Source organism: Pinus tabuliformis, chromosome 4_2, assembly GCF_031772625.1.
Source record: "Pinus tabuliformis cultivar Carrire ecotype Pingquan chromosome 4_2, CPIR1, whole genome shotgun sequence".
Taxonomy (NCBI): domain Eukaryota; kingdom Viridiplantae; phylum Streptophyta; class Pinopsida; order Pinales; family Pinaceae; genus Pinus; species Pinus tabuliformis.
Genome location: NC_142304.1, coordinates 1,024,525,355 through 1,024,539,802, shown reverse-complemented (window position 1 = coordinate 1,024,539,802; position 14,448 = coordinate 1,024,525,355).

Genomic DNA, 14,448 nt, shown 5'->3' with positions numbered 1-14,448 from the left:
ATCGAGTACTGAATAAGATAATTGTTTGGAATAGGTATCCAATTCCATAGATTGATGATCTTTTGTACCAACTTAAGTGGGCGAAATACTTCAGCAAGATTGATTTGAGGCCTCGTTATCATCAAGTTCCAATAGAACCCTCTAATGTGTGGAAGACTGCCTTCAAATCCAAGGAGGGCCTTTTTGAATGGTTGGTCATGCCTTTTGGGTTGACAAATTCCCCCACAACCTTCATGTGGCTGATGGACGACATATTCTGATCCTTCACTAACTCATTCGTGGTAGTGTACCTAGATGACATCCTAATCTTCAATTGGAGTTGGGAATAGCACATACACCATATCCGATGGGTCCTCCAATCCCTACAACAGAACAAATTGTGTGCCAATTTGGAGAAATGCACTTTTGGTATGACCCAAGTTTAGTATCTAGGGTACATCATTGATGAGCAGGGTGCCAATGTGGACCCAACCAAGATACAAGTTATTCAGGATTGGCCAACCCCAACACTTCTAACAAAGCTCCACATCTTTCTGGGTCTTGCCAATTTATATCACAGGTTCATCTTGGGATTCTCTCATATCACTTGGCCTTTGATTCAAATTAGCTATGGTGGAGCGAAAGAAAATTTCTTTTGGTATGAATCCCAACATAAGGTGTTTGTCGAGTTGAAGGATCACCTTTAGTCTACACTAGTTCTCATATTACCAGACATGTAGTAACCATTTAAAATTGGCATAGATGCCTTCAACTATGCTATTGCTCTAGTTCTTACCCAGCAGGGGCATCCCATGGCATAACACAGTGAGACACTTTCATATATAGTCTAAAATTATCCCACTTATGAAAAAGAGATGGATTCCATTATGCAGGCCTGCTAAAAATGCAAGCATTACATTTTGGGGAAGGAAATGATCATCCACATAGACCACTGACCCTTGCAATTTATATAGACAAAAATAAATTTGCACATCAATCACCATCATAAATGGTCCACATATCTGCAACAGTTCCATTTTAACATCAAGTACAAGAAGGGTAACACTAATAATGTTGCAAATTGTCTCAATAGAGCATTGGTTATAGCACTGACCACTGTGCTCGACTATTGTGGACACATTACTTTGGGGTGGCTGAATCTTTACAAGAGTGATCCAGAATTCAGAAACTCTTAGAAGGAAAGAAAGTTCCAGATTTTCACCTTTAGGACACATTGTTGTGCCACCCAGGACACCTATGTGTTCCTTCAAGTGAGCATGCCAAGGTTATTTGGGAGGCACACTATAGTCAGGTCACTAGACATTACGAAGTAGAGAAAATAGTGGAAGTGCTACATAATTATTTTTACTGGTTGAACCTCCGATAGGATGTGGGGAAGTACACCAGATATTGCACTACTTGTGCCATTTCCAAACCAAAAATCAAGAGGCAAGGCCTAGATACTCCTCTGCCTACTCCTAGTAAACCTTGGGAATCCATGTCCATGGATCGAATGTCAGGCCTTCCTTCTACTAAGCATGGAAATGATTGTGTTTTTGTGGTTCTTGACATATTCTCTAATATGGCCATTCTGACAACCTGGAAGAAGAGTATCATAGAAAAGTTCATTATTAATATCTTATTTGAGCGAGTGTGGGTACATTTTGGGATCCCACAGTCCATAACTCATCTCAGGGTAGTAGGTTCGTGAGTACATTTTGGTCAATCCTCTAGTCAATGTTGGATACCAAGCTCACTAAGTCCACAACCTTCCACCCCAAAACTAATGGCCAAACAGAGGTTGCCAACAGGCTAATCATGTACAACTTGAATCATCCACAAACATGGGATGAAATCCTCCCCTATGTCCCAGACAACTAAAACAGATCTCTCCATAGCTCAACATGCACAAGCCCCCTTCAAGTGGTGTTGGGGTTCTAGCCACTATGTCCCATTGATGTGGCCATACCATTTGCAGTTATTAAAGCATATTCGACTCATGTCTAGTCTAAATTTTATAGGGCTAACAACTTCATTGATCGCATCCATCACACCCACCAAAAAGTCCATGACATATTGGACAGATCTAATGCTAAGTGTAAGAAGTGTCATGATGAGCATCAGGTGCTAAACAAGTTCCAAGTGGGCGACGAAGTTTGGTTATGTTATCACTGAAAATAGTGTTGCCAAAATTTTTCAGTTTAGCTGAAGGACAAACTGTTTTTGTAGCGCATGAATCCGTTAGCAGTTTCGCAGCGCCTCCTGTTTTAGTGATTTCGTAGCAAAAAACACTGATCTTGCACTGGCAGCGCTACGAAATTGAGGATTCGCTGATCAGGGACATCTCCAGCATGACTGAGCAGTTTGGAATAGCTGGAAAAGCAACTCTAGTGTCTTTAATGCCATATTTCGCCTCACTCCAATCTCTGATGGGAAAATACTTATTGATAATGTGCATATATCAAATGTTTCTCTCAAAGAACTCCGCTCCAGATTGACTGTTGTCTCCCAAATTCCGTTCTTATTTGAAGGGTCTTTATGGAAAAATTTGGATCCCTTTGGTAGCATTAATCCAAATGGAAGATTTGCTGTTGTATGTGGTAATAGTGAATACATAATTTATACAGCATTAGTAGGGAGCGTAGTGGCATGTTTTGATTGACAATTTCTTCGGTCTTCTGGAGAATGCAAGCCCAGCCTTGTGGTAGAGTCTGAGGAGGTTTAATCAGAAGGCAAGGAACATATGCAATGAGGACATTAGCTAATTTGAATCATAATACCGCATCAAAGTAATTTGGGTATATTAGCCATCTCAGATAATAGCCTGGTGACTAGGCATGCTGTCTCACCAAGTCAAGGTGTTCACTTTGAGAGCAAGAAAGAATTATCTAGGTCATTCACCATAATCGTCGACTCTAAAGATGAATGCTTTGAAGAGAGTTCTCTTCATGGCTTGTCTGGAAGCAGTGTTAATATCACAATGCAGGAGGATCGGCTAGTCGTTGTTCGCCTCACGTGGTTTCTCTGTCATCTTTGAGATGTCGTTTAGATCAGCCTGGTGTCTCTTCCACATCATTCACTCGCCTAGGTAAAAGGAGAGGCAGAGTAATTGCAATGGCTACTGGAGAGACCTCTATTGATCCAGTGAAGCCATTGACGAATGTCCTCAAACCTGTTCAGGAAGCTTGGGAAAAGACTGATGACAAACTTACTGTTGATAGACTGGGCTTTGCAGCTGTGATAGTGCTTTGGGGCTTCAACTGGACTTATCGCGGCAATTGACAAGTTTCCTCTTATTCCAAGCGCATTTGAATTTGTTGAAAATCTGTTTCCTGGGTGGTTTATATACCAAAATTTGTTCTTCAAACCGGATAGGGAATAGCTATGGGCAAAAAAGTTCAAAATGTTATATCAGAAATTACAGGCCAGTGAGTTTGGTTTTTTCACCCATGCATTAATAAGCATGCTGAAGACTGTGCAGATTTATAGAAGCCGGAGACACCAAGGAAATCATATGTAACGTGGCATTTCTTGTTGCATGCCCACCGTCAGGCTTTTCTCCGCTTGTGACAAATCGTGTTATTTGAAACATCGGATTTTTAGAGAGATTTAGATGACTGTAGCATCTGTCCGGTAAAAGGAGGGGTTAATGAAAGGAATTGTTTCACTTATACATAACCCTGTGGATTCAGGGCAAACGGCTGGCTTGATTCATGTAAGCTCGATAAAGTCCGTTGGACAGGTGTCACAACACAGTATTTAGCAACACCATGTGTCGAGAAGGTGTATGAACACATTAAAGAGACTTTAAAGCGAATATGCAACCATTGTTTATCGCTGGCCCGAGTCTAAGACTGCAATACCTGAAGATAAAGAAGGATGGCGCAATTCATACCAAAGATACTGTCAATTCAGGGTTTTCATAATCAAATGTCAATGACAGAGAGGAAAAATCGTTGTCATAGAGACAAGGAAGCAAATGGCAGAGCTCGAAATAGATAAGTTCCTCAGTCAAGGTGGACTGTATTATTTTGATGTGGTCTTTTACAAACGTGGTAACGTGCCGGTCACATGCTCCAGCTGTTGGCTTAGAGAAGGAGGATTGTCATATATATTTTTAGCGCTCACTTAAAAGCCACGGGTCAAGAAAATAGCATTAGCAGAAGATGTGATATTGGAAAGCTCAGCACGGCATCTGATGTCTCAAACATTGCGGCTTCTTATGTCAAATTCATAGAATCAGGGGTGCGTTGCCGGATTGACTTGATATTACACATTTTTTTCCAGTTATATGAAAAATTCGATTTGGTGTGGTATCCAGTGGTTTCTGTAATAGGTAGAACACAATTTGATGAACCAGAGTTCATTAAAAGGATTGGCAGTCACGTGTATTTTCTTCTGTTCCTTTACAAAGGGTGATACTCCTTGAAGTCAGCCGATATCTGAAGAATTATCTGTTGCATAATTTTGAGCTCGACAACGCAACCTTTCAGCATCTTATGTCTATGATTTTAATGGCGAAGGAAAGGCTTTCATGACAGGGACAATGCATTTGAGAGTTTCTTAAGATGAGTTTGGTTACTGAAACAGCAGGAAAGAAACCTAAACATAGCAGAGAAACAAATTACTTGATTGCTATGTCATTTTATATACTTATCATTCTGGGAACCGAAAAGAAGATTACTATCTCTGTTTCTGGCTAGGGCCGCAGAGCATAATGGATGACTGAATGACTGCTGCTCGGTTAGTGAACACGATGGTAAACTCTTTAAAAGGAAAATACAGCTGCTCCATTGTATGATTTTGTCGAGGAATCTTGTACAATATATTAACATAAGCAGTGCCTCTGTAAACACATATGCACATGAGGATATATCTGTGGGTTCATGAATGATGGGCCTGGATGCAGAATATATTGATGATAGACGTTTCTGTTGTAGCAGCATGGAAGATGAGATATGTTCAACTGGATAAATTAAAGTACTAACAACAGCTGAGTATATATGGACATTCAATAATGAAATGCCACTAAAATTTGAATCTTCATCAGATAGCTGGAGTTAAGGTTGTAGAGGAAGGAAAAAAGGAAGCACGAATTTTTTCAAATAAGTTGATGAGCAGATTTTATGGTGATCCCAGATGTTTCTATTGTATGGCCACAGTTGATTTTAGATGATCAAAAGGCCCGTTCAAGGAAAGTTTGAGTTCCCAATGTCACATTCATTGGTAGTTTAAGCATTCAATGTTGAAATTTTCCAAGAGTCCTTTAACAGAGGAGACAAGTTTTTCCTCAGGAGAAATATTTGTTGCAAGCAAATCTTTTCAAAACAATCAAGTGCTTAAGCCATGAACACTGATGATTATTTAGAAAACCAGAGAGGAAGAGTGTATTTTTTAAAATCACACAGCAGTTTCGTAGCGCGCTACGAAACTGCTGTAGGTGATAATTTAAAGTGCAGAGCAGCTAGTCTAACACGGTGAGCGGGAGTTGAGGAAGAGGAACAGCTGTTTATTAAGGACCACCTCCAGCACATCATAAATCTGGCGTTACTCCATACTTGGGGTCATTAAAGGATTTGGGAGCAGGCTGCTATATTTTAGGAGAATGTTGGGAGACAAAAGACGTGCAAACAGGGCATTTCCCTTAGTTAATTAATGAAGCCGTCTACATGACTGGAATCCAAGGCCAGCTCATTCAGTACGTTCTCCTTCAACCATCTCAGCTTAACTGAAGAAGGACAGCTGTCACAGCATTCAATGAAGCATCAAGCCTAAGAGGAGAAATGAAAGTAGTGTTTTAGTTTAACTAGGACTTTATGTAATTACGTACCAACATGTTTGTAATTAATGCATTAGTTAGTAGCATGTAGGAATAATTAATAATCACCTTCGAGGCTCCCCTCATGCTGGAGGAGGATGCTCGAGGTGTTTTAGTTAGCTCATTCTAGGAAAGGGGGAATGTTTTCCTATATAAGGTAAAAGCTAGGATGTAATAGGGGTTGGATTGTATATACAAAAACAGAGTTTTAGAGCTTATGAAAAGACTGTTACAGTAATAGCAAACAGAGTTTTTTCTTCCCAAGATTCTCAATGCATCCTTTTGTTCAAATGTGATGGTGGTTTTAGTTTCTTAATGTTCTTTTTACAGCCTTGTTATGGTACAATCCCTCAGAATTCATATTATATGCTCTGACTTCCTGTGTGCTTGACAGGCTGTGGGTTTTGGTGAAGCATGTTTGAACATCACTCAGAATTCATATTATATGCTCTGACTTCCTATATGTTCAGCAGGCTTTGATTTAGGTAAATTATGTTTGAACCTTTGATGATGCAAAGAGCCTTGGCTTCTATGAGATGACTGTGATTTGGTTTATTAACTGTGAGAGACTCCATAGCCCAATGAAGACTGATTTGATGTATGTCCAACCAGCTATATTTTTATAAATGTGTGAAGAGTTAGCCCTCTAGTGTTTGAAGGATTTTGTCAAGAGTCATGAGAGAGCCCTCTCTGATTAGGAAGGCTAATTCCTAATCTAAAGTATGGTCTGAAACAGTTACATGAGACCTTGCTTGGTTGCAGTCCCTAGTACTGGTTTTGTGATAACATTTTGGTGCGTCTGCCGGGAGCTTAAGATTGAATTTCTGAAGGTAGCAGGAGTTCAAATGATTTTCAAGGCTGCAAAACTACCTTGGCGACTCCATTATTGAAGAATTCAAAGTTATATATTCATGGTGATTCCACTGGAGTTATGAAAGACCCAGAAGCTGCCCTTCTTTGTTCAAGGTATGCATGCATTGATTTCTCAGGAAGTCATGGTTTTCCAAATCATTTTCCCAAGGATGCATACTTTCTAAGGAGTGGTCCAAAATTCAACGGTGAAGATTTGAGTTTAACCTTGGATCATATTTCAGATTTTTGTCATTTTGCACAGCTTCTTAGAATTAAACATGAGGATGTTTGCATAAGGTTATTTTATGATTCACTCCAAGGGAAATGCAAACAGTGGGTTGAATGCTTGCCTGCCAAGTCCATTAAGTCATTGCCAGACTTTTGGCTTTTGTTCTTGGAGGAATGGATAGATAGGCCAGAGGTGGAAGTAAAATCTCCTTCGGTTGAAGGTTTTAAACAGTGGAATGATGATCATAATAAAGAAGAAGCAAATGAATCTTTTTCTTTGTCCCTGTCCTCATATCTGGAATCTTTTGACTGTAAGTCAGAGGATAAAATAAAATTTTTTGATGAAATTGCCAAAGATATTGAGAAAGAAATTGAAGGTTTAGAAGGACAGATTCAGGCATACAATTTTCATGATCATGATTATTATTCTCAAAAGTTTCCTGTGACAGAGCGCAAGGAGACTATGCTGCTTCCATCCTCTTTCATGATTGAGGAACTGAGCACTGTGGTTGAAGATCAGTTTGCACAGCTGGAAAGTGTCGAGGAAGGACAAGCTGATCATGTGTTTTGGGATCCTATAGCTGATTACATGGAAGAGTTTTATTCTCCAGTTTTTCAGCTTACCTATGAAGATCAGAGACAGTTTCAGTGGCAGCGGTCATTACATTGTCACATGGGCTCTGAAATTCGATGCAGTCAAAGACATTTTCAGTGGCAGCGGTCATTACATTATTACATTGGCGCTGAACTTCGGGACAGGCAAAGAAATCAAATGTCAGACAAAGCAAAGGATTGGCTGCATTGGAAGTCTCATATTGATTGAGCTGAGGAAAGTTTAAATGGTTAGGGTAGGTAGGTAGGTAAATTGCAAATAAGCTCAAGGTTGGCTGAGCATTTATTTTTCAGTAGCATTAGTTTCTTTCTCCTACAGTCAGGCTTGTCAAGCAAATTTCTCTTTGTTACAAATGGGTAAGGCACTGGAGCTGCATGTTCTTAGTGCACCACAGGGGCACACTATCCCAAGTGGAGCCACTGTTATCACTGAAAATAGTGTTGCCAAAATTTTTCAGTTTAGCTGAAGGACAAACTGTTTTTGTAGCGCATGAATCCGTTAGCAGTTTCGCAGCGCCTCCTGTTTTAGTGATTTCGTAGCGAAAAACACTGATCTTGCACTGGCAGCGCTACGAAATTGAGGATTCGCTGATCAGGGACATCTCCAGCATGACTGAGCAGTTTGGAATAGCTGGAAAAGCAACTCTAGTGTCTTTAATGCCATATTTCGCCTCACTCCAATCTCTGATGGGAAAATACTTATTGATAATGTGCATATATCAAATGTTTCTCTCAAAGAACTCCGCTCCAGATTGACTGTTGTCTCCCAAATTCCGTTCTTATTTGAAGGGTCTTTATGGAAAAATTTGGATCCCTTTGGTAGCATTAATCCAAATGGAAGATTTGCTGTTGTATGTGGTAATAGTGAATACATAATTTATACAGCATTAGTAGGGAGCGTAGTGGCATGTTTTGATTGACAATTTCTTCGGTCTTCTGGAGAATGCAAGCCCAGCCTTGTGGTAGAGTCTGAGGAGGTTTAATCAGAAGGCAAGGAACATATGCAATGAGGACATTAGCTAATTTGAATCATAATACCGCATCAAAGTAATTTGGGTATATTAGCCATCTCAGATAATAGCCTGGTGACTAGGCATGCTGTCTCACCAAGTCAAGGTGTTCACTTTGAGAGCAAGAAAGAATTATCTAGGTCATTCACCATAATCGTCGACTCTAAAGATGAATGCTTTGAAGAGAGTTCTCTTCATGGCTTGTCTGGAAGCAGTGTTAATATCACAATGCAGGAGGATCGGCTAGTCGTTGTTCGCCTCACGTGGTTTCTCTGTCATCTTTGAGATGTCGTTTAGATCAGCCTGGTGTCTCTTCCACATCATTCACTCGCCTAGGTAAAAGGAGAGGCAGAGTAATTGCAATGGCTACTGGAGAGACCTCTATTGATCCAGTGAAGCCATTGACGAATGTCCTCAAACCTGTTCAGGAAGCTTGGGAAAAGACTGATGACAAACTTACTGTTGATAGACTGGGCTTTGCAGCTGTGATAGTGCTTTGGGGCTTCAACTGGACTTATCGCGGCAATTGACAAGTTTCCTCTTATTCCAAGCGCATTTGAATTTGTTGAAAATCTGTTTCCTGGGTGGTTTATATACCAAAATTTGTTCTTCAAACCGGATAGGGAATAGCTATGGGCAAAAAAGTTCAAAATGTTATATCAGAAATTACAGGCCAGTGAGTTTGGTTTTTTCACCCATGCATTAATAAGCATGCTGAAGACTGTGCAGATTTATAGAAGCCGGAGACACCAAGGAAATCATATGTAACGTGGCATTTCTTGTTGCATGCCCACCGTCAGGCTTTTCTCCGCTTGTGACAAATCGTGTTATTTGAAACATCGGATTTTTAGAGAGATTTAGATGACTGTAGCATCTGTCCGGTAAAAGGAGGGGTTAATGAAAGGAATTGTTTCACTTATACATAACCCTGTGGATTCAGGGCAAACGGCTGGCTTGATTCATGTAAGCTCGATAAAGTCCGTTGGACAGGTGTCACAACACAGTATTTAGCAACACCATGTGTCGAGAAGGTGTATGAACACATTAAAGAGACTTTAAAGCGAATATGCAACCATTGTTTATCGCTGGCCCGAGTCTAAGACTGCAATACCTGAAGATAAAGAAGGATGGCGCAATTCATACCAAAGATACTGTCAATTCAGGGTTTTCATAATCAAATGTCAATGACAGAGAGGAAAAATCGTTGTCATAGAGACAAGGAAGCAAATGGCAGAGCTCGAAATAGATAAGTTCCTCAGTCAAGGTGGACTGTATTATTTTGATGTGGTCTTTTACAAACGTGGTAACGTGCCGGTCACATGCTCCAGCTGTTGGCTTAGAGAAGGAGGATTGTCATATATATTTTTAGCGCTCACTTAAAAGCCACGGGTCAAGAAAATAGCATTAGCAGAAGATGTGATATTGGAAAGCTCAGCACGGCATCTGATGTCTCAAACATTGCGGCTTCTTATGTCAAATTCATAGAATCAGGGGTGCGTTGCCGGATTGACTTGATATTACACATTTTTTTCCAGTTATATGAAAAATTCGATTTGGTGTGGTATCCAGTGGTTTCTGTAATAGGTAGAACACAATTTGATGAACCAGAGTTCATTAAAAGGATTGGCAGTCACGTGTATTTTCTTCTGTTCCTTTACAAAGGGTGATACTCCTTGAAGTCAGCCGATATCTGAAGAATTATCTGTTGCATAATTTTGAGCTCGACAACGCAACCTTTCAGCATCTTATGTCTATGATTTTAATGGCGAAGGAAAGGCTTTCATGACAGGGACAATGCATTTGAGAGTTTCTTAAGATGAGTTTGGTTACTGAAACAGCAGGAAAGAAACCTAAACATAGCAGAGAAACAAATTACTTGATTGCTATGTCATTTTATATACTTATCATTCTGGGAACCGAAAAGAAGATTACTATCTCTGTTTCTGGCTAGGGCCGCAGAGCATAATGGATGACTGAATGACTGCTGCTCGGTTAGTGAACACGATGGTAAACTCTTTAAAAGGAAAATACAGCTGCTCCATTGTATGATTTTGTCGAGGAATCTTGTACAATATATTAACATAAGCAGTGCCTCTGTAAACACATATGCACATGAGGATATATCTGTGGGTTCATGAATGATGGGCCTGGATGCAGAATATATTGATGATAGACGTTTCTGTTGTAGCAGCATGGAAGATGAGATATGTTCAACTGGATAAATTAAAGTACTAACAACAGCTGAGTATATATGGACATTCAATAATGAAATGCCACTAAAATTTGAATCTTCATCAGATAGCTGGAGTTAAGGTTGTAGAGGAAGGAAAAAAGGAAGCACGAATTTTTTCAAATAAGTTGATGAGCAGATTTTATGGTGATCCCAGATGTTTCTATTGTATGGCCACAGTTGATTTTAGATGATCAAAAGGCCCGTTCAAGGAAAGTTTGAGTTCCCAATGTCACATTCATTGGTAGTTTAAGCATTCAATGTTGAAATTTTCCAAGAGTCCTTTAACAGAGGAGACAAGTTTTTCCTCAGGAGAAATATTTGTTGCAAGCAAATCTTTTCAAAACAATCAAGTGCTTAAGCCATGAACACTGATGATTATTTAGAAAACCAGAGAGGAAGAGTGTATTTTTTAAAATCACACAGCAGTTTCGTAGCGCGCTACGAAACTGCTGTAGGTGATAATTTAAAGTGCAGAGCAGCTAGTCTAACACGGTGAGCGGGAGTTGAGGAAGAGGAATAGCTGTTTATTAAGGACCACCTCCAGCACATCATAAATCTGGCGTTACTCCATACTTGGGGTCATTAAAGGATTTGGGAGCAGGCTGCTATATTTTAGGAGAATGTTGGGAGACAAAAGACGTGCAAACAGGGCATTTCCCTTAGTTAATTAATGAAGCCGTCTACATGACTGGAATCCAAGGCCAGCTCATTCAGTACGTTCTCCTTCAACCATCTCAGCTTAACTGAAGAAGGACAGCTGTCACAGCATTCAATGAAGCATCAAGCCTAAGAGGAGAAATGAAAGTAGTGTTTTAGTTTAACTAGGACTTTATGTAATTACGTACCAACATGTTTGTAATTAATGCATTAGTTAGTAGCATGTAGGAATAATTAATAATCACCTTCGAGGCTCCCCTCATGCTGGAGGAGGATGCTCGAGGTGTTTTAGTTAGCTCATTCTAGGAAAGGGGGAATGTTTTCCTATATAAGGTAAAAGCTAGGATGTAATAGGGGTTGGATTGTATATACAAAAACAGAGTTTTAGAGCTTATGAAAAGACTGTTACAGTAATAGCAAACAGAGTTTTTTCTTCCCAAGATTCTCAATGCATCCTTTTGTTCAAATGTGATGGTGGTTTTAGTTTCTTAATGTTCTTTTTACAGCCTTGTTATGGTACAATCCCTCAGAATTCATATTATATGCTCTGACTTCCTGTGTGCTTGACAGGCTGTGGGTTTTGGTGAAGCATGTTTGAACATCACTCAGAATTCATATTATATGCTCTGACTTCCTATATGTTCAGCAGGCTTTGATTTAGGTAAATTATGTTTGAACCTTTGATGATGCAAAGAGCCTTGGCTTCTATGAGATGACTGTGATTTGGTTTATTAACTGTGAGAGACTCCATAGCCCAATGAAGACTGATTTGATGTATGTCCAACCAGCTATATTTTTATAAATGTGTGAAGAGTTAGCCCTCTAGTGTTTGAAGGATTTTGTCAAGAGTCATGAGAGAGCCCTCTCTGATTAGGAAGGCTAATTCCTAATCTAAAGTATGGTCTGAAACAGTTACATGAGACCTTGCTTGGTTGCAGTCCCTAGTACTGGTTTTGTGATAACAGGTTACATTCGTAGAAGGAGTGCCTCATTGGGCCCCACCATAAGCTTCACCTACTCTGATATGTATCATACACCATCACCAAGGTTTTAGGGTACAATTCCTTTGAGCTCATCATTTTACCATTCCTTGTCCTGCACCGAGTATTTAATGTGGACTGGATGTGACCATACTTTCCCCCATTGTTAGACACATCCGATGTTACTGAGAGATGACACCAACAGAGATCAACCCAAGCTACATATAACAATCCACAACTGACAGGATCATGGAAACATACATCAATAACACTCACCAATAGAGGATCCAACTATATCGAGTTGTCAAAGCAGGAAAATGCCTTCACCAGGCTAAGTGTTTCACCAGGGACCAGATTCAACAAAAATTTCCTCACCTCATGGAGGCTTTGGACACAATGGCAACCATTGCTTCCTAAGGGGTTAGGATTCATCTAGGTGGATATTGGTGGCCAACTTCCTATTCCACCTAGACCTCCAGTCAATTTCATCAGTTTCATTGATTATAGCAGCGTTTACTATTTTTAGCATTTTATCTAGTCTTAAACTTTCAAAGTTGTTTTGATCCCGTAAATGAAATTTTTTTGATGTGTACAGTAGGCCCATATCCATAGGCAAGGGCCTAGTGCGAATCTTGTAGTACTCAGATAAATATTTCCAAGGAGGTGTCATACGTGGAAAATGAATATCATATGACCAAGTTACGATGTTGGGAAGTTGGTTGCCAAACTAACCCCAACAGGGCCCACAAACTCTTGGTGTTTCATCTCATGGGGATAGGGTTTTGGTTTCTTAGGGTTTCCCTTTATCGATTAATAATAAAAAGGACCTTGAGCCTCATTGTAACATAGTTTAGAGGCATATAACCACCACATCTCTTCTTAGAGATAAGCTACCATCACTCGAGCTACTTTATTTACATTCTTCTTGTAAGTATATTTTAGTTCTTTAATATTGATGAAATGAAGATTTATATCTTCTGCATCTATGTGTTTATTTTTATATATGTATTATGTTTCATTCATGCATAATTCTAGATCAACCACCTAAAGTTTCATTCTCGGCATGAGATTCCATACTAAAGGACTATGTGCCATATAAAATTAATTAAGATAAATTATTTGAGTTGCACATGCGATGATCGAATTTGAGTTGCACATGTGATGATGGAAATTATTCCTAGGTAGTGTGATCCATACCCATGAGTCTCCTTGAGTTTTGTAAGCTCAATATTAGGTCATGAAGAATTAGTGGAGACAATCCAAGGGTTGTATATATGGGTACTGGAGACCATATCTAAGCACAATGAATGTACTACCTACTCTATCGTGGGCTATGGAAAATTCAATGCATGACACTCTCGAGTAACATGAAGATTTGAAATTTTTTCTCTTTGAGGAGAGAAAATTTTTATATGTTGATGTAGAGTGTATTCAATGTGTGTGTAGAGTGAATGGAGTAGCTACTAATGTGCATGGTGTTGATGGTATGGAATATAGTTGATTGAGAGGAGTGCGTTGAGGAGTAGTTGTGAGTGCGACTACTGGACAGCAAGAGCCGAGACCACTCTCAACGAAGCTAAGAAGTGTTGTACAACAAAATAATGGTGTTTGATTGAGTGATAGCTGAAATAGAGAGAGACAAGCAAAGCAGAGGGAGCTATAGAAAGCACAAAAGAAATATTATTCATTTCTAAGTTGCAGAGGTAGACCTAAAGATCTAAGTTTGAAAATCCTATGAAAAAATAGAACTCTTGGTTAATGATCTGGACTTACGCAGGAAAAAAAAAAATACAGATATACACATAAACATGGAGATGTGGGAGGAATAAAATAAAAATTCATTCATATCAAAGAACTGAAATATGCTTACATACAGAATGGAAATAAACTATCTTGGGTGATGGTAGCTTATCTCTTAGAAGAGATGTGGCGGATACATGCCTCTAAACTATGTTACAATGAGGCTAAAGGTCCTTTTTATTATTGAACAAAAAGGGAAAATTGAAAACAACCAAAACCTTGACCCCATGAGATGAAACACCAAGAGTTTGTGGACCCTGTTGGGGTTAGCTGGGCAGC